The following is a 14,099-nucleotide window of genomic DNA, read 5'->3' on the forward strand; positions in this document are numbered from 1 at the left end:
TGCCTCGACTGCCGAGGGACATTTCGCATGATTGTCAGACCACGCGACGGACTGAATGTAAACAAGGTCAGTAAAATACGTTTTGAGCAAGCCGGTGGCATCCTTGGCTCCGGCCGCAATCGAAGAGGACACGATGTGTCCCAGTGGAGGAGGAGGAAAGAACTTTATTGTGTGCCCTGCGAGTTGGTGGGGAGGGCCAAATGCCCCGCCTAGGTGACGGCCAGGAGTTCTTGGGTCCTGGCGGCATCCTCGGCCCGCTGGAGGGCCCATAGTTGATCTTCGAGGGCGGGGCTGAGCAGCGCGGCTTCCCAGCGCGTGCGAAGGCTGCTGCTAGAGGCCGCGTTTTCTTTATTGTTTCTTTATTATTATTATTATTATTATTGTTATTATTATTATTATTATTATTGTTTCTTTATTATTAGTGGAGTTAAAACATTTTTGTGATGTGTACTCCTCACGGAAAAAACGCGGACGCGTACTCCCGAGTGCAGCAAATCAGGCTCGGTGAAGGCACGTTTGGGGTGGCGGCGTACCTGGCCCCACCCGAGAATACGTGTAGAGGAGTCATAAGAGGAGTTGACGTGGAAGTCAGCCAGGTAAATAATCGGAATCCGGGCGCTTTGGAGGCCAGGCGGATCAAGAACACTAGAGCGGTGTGGTGCTTTTCGAGGGCCTGAGGGTGCCCAACTACGTGGCATGCGGCGCGAGCATATTTCGCTTCACGCTCTATGGACGCCACACGGAAGTCTGCTACGGGTGCGGAGTACTGGGACACCGGGCTGACGTTTGTCCCAACCCGGAAAGCAAGTGGTGTCGCGCATGCGGCAAACGATCGCTGGCTGAAGATCACCAGTGTGGTCCGAACTGCACGTTGTGCGGTGGCCCGCACCCCACAACGGCCATAGAGTGTAGGGACAAATTTCAAGTTCCATATATCGTCAGAAGAAGACGGCGGCGTCGACGCGGCGAGCAGCTACAGCTGGGAACCGACGTCACCACGGCGGGCGGCAGGAGCCGCTCGCGTACGCCAGCTGTGCAGGAGCGCAGCACCGCGATCAGCCGCTCTCGCACGCCAGCTGCGCGGAAGCGCGGTGCAATCAGGCAGCGCTGTAGATCAAGATGGCGCTCGGTGTCCAGCGTGAGGATCCAGGAGGAGCCTACCTGGGCGGATCGTGTCAAAAGGAAGAAGGAGCTACAGAGGCCCGCGGAGGTAACGCAGTCGGCTTCGCCAGAGCATGGTAGCAGGTCGCACGTGGACGCATTACTTAAGGAAGTTAAGGAGCTTAGAGAGGAGGTACGCCGACTCAAAGCCGTCAAGGCAAACCCAAAGCCCATTGAAATAGAGGCGAGCGACCAGACGCCACCGGTAGTCGAACATATACCCCGCGTAGGACTCACTAAAGCAAAGCGTCGTTCCTAACGACGAGAGCGACTCGGAAACGTCTGAGGGAGAGGTCCAGCAAAGAAAGATGTTGGAGGAACTACTTAGTATAAGTAGAGAAAATCAGGAAAGTGTGAAGCTTTTGGTCCAATGAGTGACTGTACTAGAAAAAAAGGCAGCGATTAAGGCCAAAGCCAAGGTCCGATCGCAAAGCAAGGCAGTGAATCACTCCGAGGTTGCTCCGGGTGTGGAGCAAGGCATGTTAATGTAGCATGGCGGGCGATCACAACGAGCTGGTAATATGGCAGTGGAACTGCGCTAGTTTTCAAAGGCGTGCGGCAATTTTTTGCGAATGAGGTGGAAAAACCGCAGATTTTGTTATTACAGGAGACACTATGTGACGACCCTACCCTCTGTGGCTTCAACACTGTGTCGGTCAGGAACGAGAGAGGCAGAGGACTAGCCACGATGATAAAAAGAATCTAGCCTTTATTGAACATCCAATCCAATCTGGACGGGGTAAGACGTAGGCCCTTTTCATGGAGGTTATACCGCACAGGCATCTTAAGCAGAGCGTCTTTGTGGTTAATGTCTATGCCCGCCGTCGGACCAGAGACAGACGTTTAATCCCTGCTTAGGAAGGTGACGTCGATAGCCAAACACTCTCCCCTGATAGTTTCCGGGGACTTTAACGCCCCTCATAATGCATGGGGCTAGGTCAGACCGACTGTAAAAGGAGAGAACCTGGCGAGGATCCTGGATGATCTCGCGTTTGCGGTAATCACGGACCCAGGGTTCCCCACTAAACTGGGCACGTTAGTTGCGCCAGACACAACCTCTGATTTGGCATGTGTAAGGAACGTAGGTAACGTAACGTGGGCCAATAAGCAGCAGAACCTGGGCAGATACCACTTCATAGTGGCGGTAACATTAAGGGTGGTCGCCCGACAGGCCAGGGTATTTCGAGTCACGGACTGGGAGGAGTTCAGGAAACTTGGGAAGGAGCGAACGAGCACATTTTCATCGTTTGGCGAGGCTGTCGACCCGCTAACGGAGGACGTAGAGAGGGCTACTAAGGTAGTAGAAACGGAAGCGGAGGTCCTGAGGATGGATCCGCACCTAGCGCGCCTGTTGGAGGCGAAATCGTCAATTCTGATGAGGTGGAAAACGCGATCTTGAACAGGGTTTCCGGGTACATAGAGTGCAGAGACCTCTTCCCACATAATATGGTTGGCTTTCGGCCCGACTTATCGACGCAGGAGGTTATGCTAATGCTAAGGAAGCAAATCTTTGATAGCGGCACCCGGGACGTGAGAAGGATTCTCGCCCTGGATCTCACTAAGGCGTTCGACACAGTGTTATATCGATACATTCTGCAGGCCACGGCCGGGATAGGCCTGGGAGCCAAATTAAAGGCCTTTGTAGGGTCCTTTCTCATGAATAGAACTGCTACTATTCAGGTGGGGCAGATTCGGTCGAGCGTGTACGGAATGGGGGCTCGGGGTACCGCTCAGGGATCAGTCATCTCGCCACTGCTCTTCAATATAGTCATGAATGGTCTTTCAGACAAGCTGGGTGGCCTCCAGGGCATAGGTCACGCACTTTAGGCAGATGACATCACAATCTGGTGCTCAGGGGGCTCCCTAGCGGAAATGGAGCAAGCTCTACAAGCGGCCTTGGACGAGGCGGAGGATTACCTTGCGGACACGGGTCTCAAGCTGTCTACGAGTAAGTCGGAGCTGTTACTTTACAGACCCGCAAGGTTAGGGATCTGACACCCCTCAACCAGCTACCCGTGGTATTAAACGCGAAGAACGGGCAGAAAATTCCTAGAGTCGATTCAGTTAAGATCCTAGGCCTGCTCATAGACGCGAGGGGCTGTAATGCCAGAACAATTACCCACGTTACTGCCAAGACGGAGAATATGTTGTGGTCAATCGCTACGGTGTCCAATCGAAAGAAGGGGTTAGACGAAGGCAAACTGCTTCGGATGTACAACGCGTTTCTCATGAGCCATGTTACCTATGTGGCGTCAGTTCTAGTAAGGACCAAAACGGAAAAGACGAAGTTAAATACCCTCATGTGCAAGAGCATCAAGAGAGTGCTATTGCTACGAGCTCCGACAGGCTAGATCAACTCGGCATGCATAATAGCATAAACGAGATCATAGAGGCACAGGTCACTGCCCAGGTGGTTAGGCTATCGTCGACCAAAGCTGGCAGGCGAATTCTCGACGAAATTGGCATGGCTCCTAGGATAATGGAGGACCGGCGCATAACATTGACACGAGAAACGAGGGCGACCTACATGGTGAGGCCCTTCCCGTGAAACGTACATCCACAGCATAACGAGGGTAGACGTAAAGCCTGTGCACGAGCCATGTTGAGGAAAGTTAGAGATGATAGAGACTCCGCGGTCTTTGTCGATGCGGCGCAGTACGGGAACAGGAGAGTGTCCGCGCTGTCGGTTGTAGACGGAAGGGGGGCGCTTCGCTTCTTGGCCTCGGTCAGAGCGGCCACCGCGAGTATAGCAGAGCAAATTGCGGTTGCGCTGGCCTTGTGTGACCCAGAGTGTTCCTACATTTACACCGACTCGAGAGACGCAATCAGAGCTTTCGAATCGGGTACCCTCGCTCGAGAAGCAGCCTCTATTCTAGAGAAAACGGCTTGCCCCGCTTCACATTATATCACGTGGTTCCCCGCACACATGGGGACGAACGTTCTCGAGCGCTTCCCAAACCTCAACGAGCTTGCCCACGACCGTGCGCGAGAACTCACGCGCCGCGACGGTCTGGAAGCCCCGGAGGGGCAGGAAGGGACTCAGCAGAACGATCCACTCTTCACATTTAATGAAATTACTAAACATTACCAACTTGGTCGGAGAGTTTATCCTCTGCCTCACCCGAAGCTCAGTAGAGGTCAGTCGGCTACTCTTAGAATGTTGTAGACGGGATCTTTCCCGTCGCGGGGATTCCTCAGTAGGATGCATTCGGATGTGGACCCTAGTTGTCCAGACTGCAGTGAAACCTTTTGCTCTATGGCTCACATGTTCTGGTGATGTCCCGCGTTGCCTAACGACTTTCTCTCCAGCGACGCCGAATTGGAGGAGGCCATCAGAAGCACGGTACTACAAAAGCAAGCCCAGGCTATCCAGAGGGCCCAGGAAAGAGCGGAGCGTCATGGCGCTCTGTCCTCTACGTGGGCGCGGCCAGTGGCTACAAAGGCCTCCCTTTAGGCGGTCCTGACAGTAGCTCCTCAGGATCAAATAAGGTTCGTTGTCTGTCTGTCTGTCTGTCTGTCTGTCTGTCTGTCTGTCTGTCTGTCTGTCTGTCTGTCTGTCTGTCTGTCTGTCTGCCGTCTGCCGTCTGCCGTCCGTCCGTCCGTCCGTCTGTCTGTCTGCCGTCTGTCGTCTGCCGTCTGTCCGTCTGTCTGTCTTTCTGTCTGTCTGTCTGTCTGTCTGTCTGTCTGTCTGTCTGTCTGTCTGTCTGTCCGTCTGTCCGTCTGTCTGTCTGTCTGTCTGTTCGTCTGTCTGTTCGTCTGTCTGTCTGTTCGTCTGTCTGTTCGTCTGTCTGTCTGTCTGTCTGTCTGTCTGTCCGTCCGTCCGTCCGTCCGTCCGTCCGTCCGTCTGTCTGTCTGTCTGTCTGTCTGTCTGTCTGTCTGTCTGTCTGTCTGTCTGTCTGTCTGTCTGTCCGTCCGTCCGTCCGTCCGTCCGTCCGTCCGTCCGTCTGTCTGTCTGTCTGTCTGTCTGTCTGTCTGTCTGTCTGTCTGTCTGTCTGTCTGTCTGTGATAGGTACAGGAACTTGAATTTTCTATTGTATAGAGATGTCATCACCAAACACTTGTGTTACGGTGCGTACATGGGGTCTCTAGTCCCATCTCATTTCAAGTTAATAACACATAGGATGTGTAGTGCCGCATTTCCATGGCATTTGTTTTTCCATTTGGCCAACGCCAACAAAAATGTATAGATGATACATGGTGATACATGGTGATACGAGAATACTACAGTTAGACACTAAAAAAAAATCAACCGGTCCTGATGGTATACCCAATTCTTTTCTCGTTCGTTATTAATTGTGGTCCGCTCGCTACCTAACCATCATCTTTCTAAAATCCCTCAATACCGGCATTGTTCCATCGTCATGGAAGCTGGCCAAAGTACATCCATTATTCAAATCTGGTAATAAGCAGCTCTTATCTAATTATAGACCTATTTCATTAACATCATATTCATGTAAGATGCTGGAGCACATAATTCACAAACATATAGTGGAATTTCTGGAATCTAATAACGTGCTTTCTAACATTCAGCATGGTTTTGGAAAGGTTTCAGCACCTTAACACAACTAGTTGAATTCTCACACGACATCATCTGCGCCCTGGATATCGGCACCAAGGTCGACACTATATTTATAGATTTTTGCAAGGCTTTCGATACTGTACTGCATTCTAATCTCTTAATAAAGCTAAACATGATCTTGAAAAATTCTCACTTGGTTAGTTGGATTGCCAGTTTCCTTTCTCATCGGTCACAATTCGTATGTTATAATTCAACTAATTCTTCTTCTGTTGACTGGTTGTCATCTGTTGTCATCTGGTGTGCCCCAAGGGTCGTTCTTGGTCCTTTACTATTTCTACTATACATTAAGGACTTACCTCGAAACGTCACTTCACACATACGCCTTTATGCGGACGACTATGTATTGTATCGCGTGATTAACACACCAGAAGATAATCTTGAACTGAATTCCTCATTTGTCAGCTTCTGCACCTGGTGCAACACTTGGCAAATGAAAATAAATTTTTCTAAAACTGTGATAATGTAATGTTATACTAGTGCCTCTCCTTCATTGACCAATTACACTTTCAACGACTTATCCTTGCACAGGGTCTCAGAATACAAGTATCTTGGCGTCATATTTACCACTAACATGTCCTGGTCAAAACACATTAATTTCGTTTGCACTAAAGCACTCCAGAAGCTCGGGTATTTGAGGCGCAATTTCAACAATTCTCGAAAGGAAACTAAGTTGCTAATGTATAAAACTTTAATTCGCCCAATCCTAGATTATGCTTCTCCTGTCTCGAACCCTCATAAGCAGTGCGACATTAACTCCATTGAGAGCATACAACGAAAATCTATTAGGTTCATATATCGTCGCTATGATCACTATTTTTCACCCTCTCGTGCCTTATCTTCTTTGAACCTAACCCCTTTATCCATACGCCATCACATTGAGTCATTGAAGTTTCTGCATGGCATCGTCAATTTTTCTTATCGTGTCTCACATCCCATATATATTCCTTCAGACATTCCTCGGTCAAGTAGGAGTCACCATAGCCTCAATATTAAGCCTTACTTTGCTCGATCTAATAAATTTAAATACAGCTTTTTCTCACGTACTTTTGAATTCTGGAACTTAATTCCCGGAACAATTAGATCACTGCCATTAAACGATTTCCTGTTAAAAGTTAACCACACCTGATTTTATGTATTTTCTTGTTACAGTGTATTGACTCATTCTCGTTTTTGTACTGACTCTCAGTGTTGCTGTTATTTTGAGTTTCATTTGTGTCATCTGCCTTATTTCTTGTGAATTTTTAATATGTTATTGTTTACTTGTTCTTTTGTATAACTTCTTTTTGTCTAACCCACTCCTACAATAGCCCCATAAAGGGGCTGCAGTATGTATAAATAAAAAAATAAATAAGTCAAACCTTAGTGATTGTATAACTGCTTACACTTCTGTATTCTCCTGTAAGTCATGACTCTTGCTTCTTACGCGAGGAGAAAGAGTGGCGAATTTTTTCTTTCAAGGAAGAGGTGATGAAATATCCTGTTTCGGTATCAAGTTTCGATTTCGAATGGTTATGAGCGCTGGCGCCACTCCGCGCTTAACGCTGATGTATTTCCTCTTGATGTATTTCCCCTGACCGGAATAAACGCATTCTTTGTCTGGTCCCCGACTCGACCAGTCCAGCTCCTTTTTTGCAGCGCTTCGCACCAGGCCGTTAGGCCTCACGCTGTAGGTCCCGGGTCCGGCCGCCCCGTCGAAGCTGCTACACTCGTAGTGGGAAAGTGCCACTGCTTGGGGACGAGATCGAGAACAAGATGGCCGACGAACAGAAACAGGAGAGCGGGCATCAAAGTGGCCGAGGTCGAGCCCACGCAGCTTCCAGCCGTGTCGAATTTGCTCGTGGCGAGGCCGTGCCTGCAGGGTACACTGTCATCGTCAGACAGCGGTGCGTGGAGTTTGGCGCCGCTGGGTCCAGCGGCGAGGAGGTCTCTCGTCAGATGGGCATTTCTACTGGCGCGTCTCACCTGTCTAACTCCGTGGGTGCGTGGAGCTACGACGGCGTTCGTAGCGAAACTCACTACAGCACCTCGACGGCACCAACTTCGCACAGGAGCAATAAAGGACTTCCGCACAACACTGCTGATTGCCCACGCGCGGCACATCGGAGGCAAAAGGATAGCAACGTTACAAGTACGTATAGGTCTGCGTACTACGGAACTGGTAACATCGGTAAAGCTGACAGTGCGTCGAGCCAGGAACTTCTTTTCGGCACCCAAGTTGGCTTTGCGAATTACCATTTTGTGCCTGACGCGCCCACGGAAGTACTTGGGGAGGATGGTGTGCGTGGCCGCGTCGGAAACGAGTCTGATGAAAGTGTAAACCACCACCGTGACAAGAAGCATCAGCCACAGAAAGGGACCAGTACGTCGACTGGAAAATCCGCGTCTTATCGTGACAAGGTGACGTGCAGCAGGAAAACTCAGCGCACAGGGGAAACCGTCGACGCCGTCTTCAAATCTGAAGAAACTTGTCTACAGCACTGCAGCGGCCACCGTGCTTGCAGCAGGACGTGTGGGAGAATGCCATATGGACGCCGACGTCGCAGGCACGGTGTTTGCAAGTTAAGTTTAAGGCGCAATTCCTCATCATTGCAAAAGCATGCGAACGTCGAAAAGGCCATCGAGGACCGATTGGCCCACTACATAGCAGGCGACGCTTTCAGTGTTCAGACTATTGCTCCTGAACAGCAGCAGTACATCGTCAGCAACGTGATGGATGGAACGCAGTCAAGCAGTGGCCGCAAGAATTCCGGAGGAGCAAGGAATGCACCATACGGGGAAAGCCACGTGCAGTTCATACCACCGCAAGTTCCCGCGCTCCCAAGTACAACGGAGGCTACAAAGCGGCAACGAGTCGAAGGAAAAGATACTGGCCAGCAGCGCGGTCAGCAGTGGCCTGGGTGCGTATCATTGGTGCCTGTGCATGTATTTACCGAACGTCACACAATTGTCGCTATAGCTTACATTTAGCCAGGCTCGACTTTTCGCGATGTGTGCAGTGGTTGCGGCAGAGTCCGCAAGTTTCGATGCTCTATGCCATAGAAGCAAAAGTGACCGGAATTACCTGCAACTACAGATCCACGCTACAAAAGCACCCGAAGCATTATTAAAATTCGTGTCGTGTGTCATTTGAGTTCATACAGGTTAATTATCGTGACTGATTAAAGTCGCCATGTGTCCTCTTTCCTGTATATGCTTCTTTTGGCCTCCTAACTTCACTGAGCCCTTATTATATCCCATTTACTGCCCTCTAATTCCTCCAATAGCACTGCTAGACTCGCCTCACTAGATAACGTTCTAGCGTTAAACGTTTCCAGGTTCATATTCCAATGGCGGCCTGTCCGGAGCCAGGGATTCTTAGCACCTTCTGCTGCGTCGCAGGTCTGACCGCCGCCGTGGTCAGTTGCTTCGCAGCTGCTTCCAGCTTTTCTGACGATAGTCTCGGTAGTCAACAATGCGTCGTGTTTGGGAAAACCAATAATGGAGCTTTTAAGCTATATGGTTTGGTGTCACGAGTTAGCAGCGGTTCATTCCAGTTGCTTATTAATGCGAAAGCATTATATATATGCCCCATTACGGGAAAAGCCGGCGACGTTGGCGGCGGCGTGACCAAGCAATGGTACCAAAAATGGCCGATGGCGAAGAGTAAAAGCACGTCAAGATTGTCGGATTGATGTCAAATTTCTCAGGGAGGTTCCTGTAAACAGAGTAAATTAATGGCTTTGAATAGAAAATTTGGTACATTTCGGTCTGCGTGGGAATCGAGCCTGGATCTCCGGGGTGCGAATTGAGCACGCTTCCCCAACGCTCCAGGGTTCTGGCTGACTAAAAGTGTGGCTAGTGCGTGCGTGATTGCACACGTCACGTCGCGGCCATCTGGCTGACTAAAGGTGTGGCCTAGTACGTGCGTCATTGGGCATGGGGGCGCAGCCAACGGGGAGGAGGTGACGCCACGTCATGAATGCATAAAATGAACATGTTGATGACGTTCCGAGGTCTAGAAACATTATAATGCTTTCGCATTCGTACGCGTAAGCATTCTTAAATGTCTTTGCAGAATTTATTGCAATTCGTAATACTGTCCATTTCATGCCTTCTCAACTGCATTTTTAGTAAACTCGTATTGGTACTTTCGAATCTGAAAATGTATAAGCTTGGGACACCCTCGGTTACATACATAGCAGCGTGCTTACTAGGGTACTCCCCACTCAGCCTCTCACCAGGCCTGGCAACGAAAAAGAGCGTGAGGTAAAAATTCCATTAGGAAGTTACCCTGATTGCAAAGGTGACAAAACAAGGAAGCTCTCTAGCAAGCACGGTACCTCACGGCATTCGCAGGCGGTCGCTCGAGCTGGAGTACTCAGACGATCCCAGGCTTCCGGCGATACGGACACACGAGGAGGCCACGACGCCGAGCTTCACCACGGCCACGATGCAGAAAATCGATAACGTCTTCAGAAACCAGGGCTCTGCGATGCCGTCCGAAGCCCGCATCTCGGGACACGGTTATTATCAGTGGCTCCTGCTCGCTTGCGCCTACCTGGCTACCTTTGCTTCATCATACCAGAACTTCTCCGTGCAGCTGCTGGCTCCGTCCTTCGATTACTGGTGCAAGCCCCCTCCAGGAGTGAACAGCACCCAGTGGAAAATCGCCAACATCCCGCTGGACAAGAACGGCCGGCACAGTCGCTGCTCTATGTACGAAGATATCGTCATGGTTTCCTCGTTTCGGCCCGCGCTCGCGGAGAATGGGAGCCGCAAGGTTGTAGCATGCGCGGAGTGGGCGTACGACGTCGAGCCCGGCGTGCACACGGTGATCAGCTACTGGGGCCTGGTGTGCGACAGGGCCTGGCTGGTGCACCTGATCACCGTGTACTACAACATCGGCAGCTGCATCATCGTGCCACTCCTCGCTCAGCTGTCGGACAAGCGCGGCCGCCGAAAGGTCATCGTGGCCTGCGTGCCGATCGCCATGGCCGCGTCGGCCGCCCAGACCTTCGCCACGGCCTTCTCCGTGTTCCTTCTGGCACGCGTGTTCTTTGCTGCTGCTGTGACTATGTTGCGAATTAATACTATCGTGCTGCTTTTCGAGACGACGTCGCCGAGTCACAGAGACGCCTATGTCCTCAGCGCGCACTCCGGCTACGTCACTGGCAGTATGGCTGTCACCTTGTTGGAGCCTTCAGTGCTGCACCACCGAATAGTGAGCGCATTCGGTCTGGTTCCAACGTGCCTCCTCATATTCAGCATCTGTTTGGTCGAAGAATCTCCACGGTGGCTTCTGGACACTGGCCAATTGGACGAGTTCCACCAAGTTCAAAAGCGCATCATCCCGATCAATGGCGCTGTCGTGAAAGATACCCCACCGCCCGCCAGTGAAGTAGTGCAAGCCGCCGACGATCGGCACAGCTTAAGCCTCAAGCAGAAGGAAACGACCACAGATTTGATGCAGATATCGGTGGTGGACCTCTTCTCCAACGTATCTCTGAGGTACCGAACCCTCCTCGCCTCTGCCCTCTGGTTCTCTCTCTTGTTTTGCCTCTTCGGCATATGGAACTTAACTCCGCGAGCACTGACAATGTGGCAGGCGCTCACGGCGGTGATGCTTCGAAGCACAGCCGTGATTGGAGCCTACCTAGTGCTGAAATCCTACTCCAGAAAGGGTACCCTGATGGCTGTCTTGCCTCTGGCGATTCTCCCCACGCTTTTGGCGTGCCTGAGCGCCACGCTTCACGGTGCTGACACCAGCCACTTTTTCAATCAACTGGCTCTGACGTCGGTGTTCGCCGCTGATGCCATTGTGGAGCTGTACAGCCTCGAGCTGTTCCCCACCGTTATGCGAGTCCTCGGGTTGTCCGTGGCGGTGATTTTCAGCAGGTTCGGCGTGGCCCTGGCCTCGCTTCTCAATGACCTGGCCGAGTGCTGCCACGACTGGGCCCCGCTGGCTGTGGTGGCGTGCGCTCTGGTCTCTGCGCACGTCCTGGTCAGGTGGCTCCCGGAAACCAAGAACGTCACGCTGGCTGAAAGCGTCTACGACGTAGAATTGGAGACCATGAAGCACATGGTTTCCGATGTGCTCCAGCACGGAAACAATAGATGAAATTATTGAATGCGCAGCATTGAAATTATTTAGCACGTTACTTTCTCGAACGTAGGTGACAAAAGACAGAATTATTCGAGCACTGTACTTTCTCTTCTTATCTTCGACATGTGCGCTATGCGATTCCGTATTAAGGCTAGGACCTACCCTGGCTATTTCGGTGTATACCTTTCCTTCCCGCGTCTTACTTTATGGAAAATGTTGTTTCCGTATTTTGAGCGTTCTTGTCGATAGGTGCTCCAACTCTGCTTGAGGATTAAAGAAGAATACATAAAAGAAAAGTGGCAGGGTATTTTAAAGTTTGCAAGGAACCTTCAAACGTCAAGTAAACTACCACTGCCTTCGTTATTCTTGGTCTTAAAACTAACTATGACACATTTCTTCCATTCAACTGTGTCAGCCGTACATGCGACCTGACTCGCGCATTGGTGGTGTTCCTTGCAGAGTCCGCATACCTTCCGCTGTATGTGTGACAGCAGTTGCAGTGGGATACGAGACAGCTGTCGCGTCACAAGAATGCATTGCATGAAAACGGAAAAAGGTGAATGGTATTGTCATGGGATATTGTCAGCTGTCGCGTCACAAGAATGCATTGCATGAAAACGGAAAAAGGTGAATGGTATTGTCATGGGATATTGTCAGCTGTCGCGTCACAAGAATGCATTGCATGAAAACGGAAAAAGGTGAATGATATTGTCATGGGTATCACACTTATACGCAGAAAGGGTAAAGGTCTTACGGGAAATTGCTGTTTTATGGGAACGCTTATAGTAAGTCCGAACTTACGAGTGCGCAGTTCAACTTGACAGGGAGCAGTATAGCACGAGTGCGAAAGGCCTCGTGCAAGCGATTGTGTTGTGTCTTTCACATGTAACTGTATACGCCGGATTTTGCAGCTGTCGCTTTAGAGTTGTCATAGAACAGCGACGAATGAGAAAGTCGCGGCTGGGTGACGCTAGACATCGTGAGAACGACGTGACAGAACGCACGCTCTGCCGTGCATATATGCGAGACAGAAATTAAATTTACGCCAGAGGGGGCCTACGAATAAAGAATGGGGAACTTCACGCCTGAGACTTATTACAACGACAGAAAAATCGCAGTGATAAGTGAACGATATAAAACGAAATAAGCGCAATAAGTAGTTATTAAGATCAGTGACAAGGTCGCTACTAAAAATAAAACTATATAATTCTGCATGTAATAGATCGATCCATGGGAGTGCGCGCCAAGGCTAGATCTGGCTTTTCAATGTCAAGCTATCATTAATTTTATTAAACGCGCTATATGCTAGGTACGCGAAATATGTATTGCACAAGCGATTTATGCCCTTTTGGCGAGCACTACTTTGTGACAAATTATTGATTAAAAAACCCATAACAAAAGCTTCTTAAATATTCAGCTGTCACGCTTATGGTATTTCTTTCGTTTGAAACGTTAATACAATCGTATTCGAAGACAACTTCACTTTGACTATCCCTGGTTTCGAGATATTCATGAAATTTCAAACTCAGTCAGTTAATTTCACATTCAGGGGCACGGATCCCGACACTACATCGAACCCCCATTGGGACGTTGCTTATATTACGTCTCGTGTCGTTGGCAAGCTATTTGGGAAACATATCGCAAGCATATCTTTACGGTATAAAAACGTAATGAAAATGAAAGCTTGATGAAGCTGATAACGTCTGCGGTCTTTCTCTCGGCAGGCAAAAGCAGGCGACGTACGATTGACTGTTTCCCTTTCCCTCGCGCGCTCTGCAATGCAATCGTCGTGCTTTACGGTGTGGAGGTTTATGCTCCCGAATGCGACGCAACCTGAACTACGAATATCACGGAACAATAGCGTTCTAGGGGTGTCAAAGTGAAGTTGTCTTCAAATTAAATTGTCTGAACATTTAAAATATCAATAGTTACCATACGCGTGAGCACAAAAAAAATGTAATTAAGAAGTGTTTGTAAATTATGCGTTTGATGGAGTGTAACTGTTTCCAGTCAACATGATAATACTGGAGATAGTGAGATGATGATAGTAGCTGATGATATTGCTTTGCTTAGTAACTCAGGGGACCAACTGCAATGCATGCTCACTGATCTGGAGAGGCAGAGCAGAAGGGTGGGACTAAAAATGAATCTGCAGAAAACTAAAGTAATGTTTAACAGTCTTGGAAGGGAACAGCAGTTTACGATAGGTAGCGAGGCACTGGAAGTGGTAAGAGAATACATCTACTTAGGACAGTTAGTGACTGCTGATCCAGATCA

At 49.8% G+C, this 14,099-nt stretch overlaps 1 long non-coding RNA gene across 1 annotated transcript in view; it reads left to right on the forward strand.

The window, feature by feature from the left end:
- The first annotated feature begins 1,121 nt into the window (after positions 1-1,121).
- LOC140216022 (uncharacterized) overlaps positions 1,122-14,099 on the forward strand; it is a 30,895-nt gene continuing 17,917 nt past the window's right edge. The window contains exons 1-2 of the long non-coding RNA XR_011892667.1: positions 1,122-1,210; positions 4,471-4,650. This is a non-coding gene — a long non-coding RNA (uncharacterized lncRNA). The remainder of the gene's footprint in view (positions 1,211-4,470; positions 4,651-14,099) is intronic.

The sequence above is a fragment of the Dermacentor andersoni genome, chromosome 2 (assembly GCF_023375885.2).
Source record: "Dermacentor andersoni chromosome 2, qqDerAnde1_hic_scaffold, whole genome shotgun sequence".
In the NCBI taxonomy this organism is placed as follows: Eukaryota; Metazoa; Arthropoda; class Arachnida; order Ixodida; family Ixodidae; genus Dermacentor; species Dermacentor andersoni.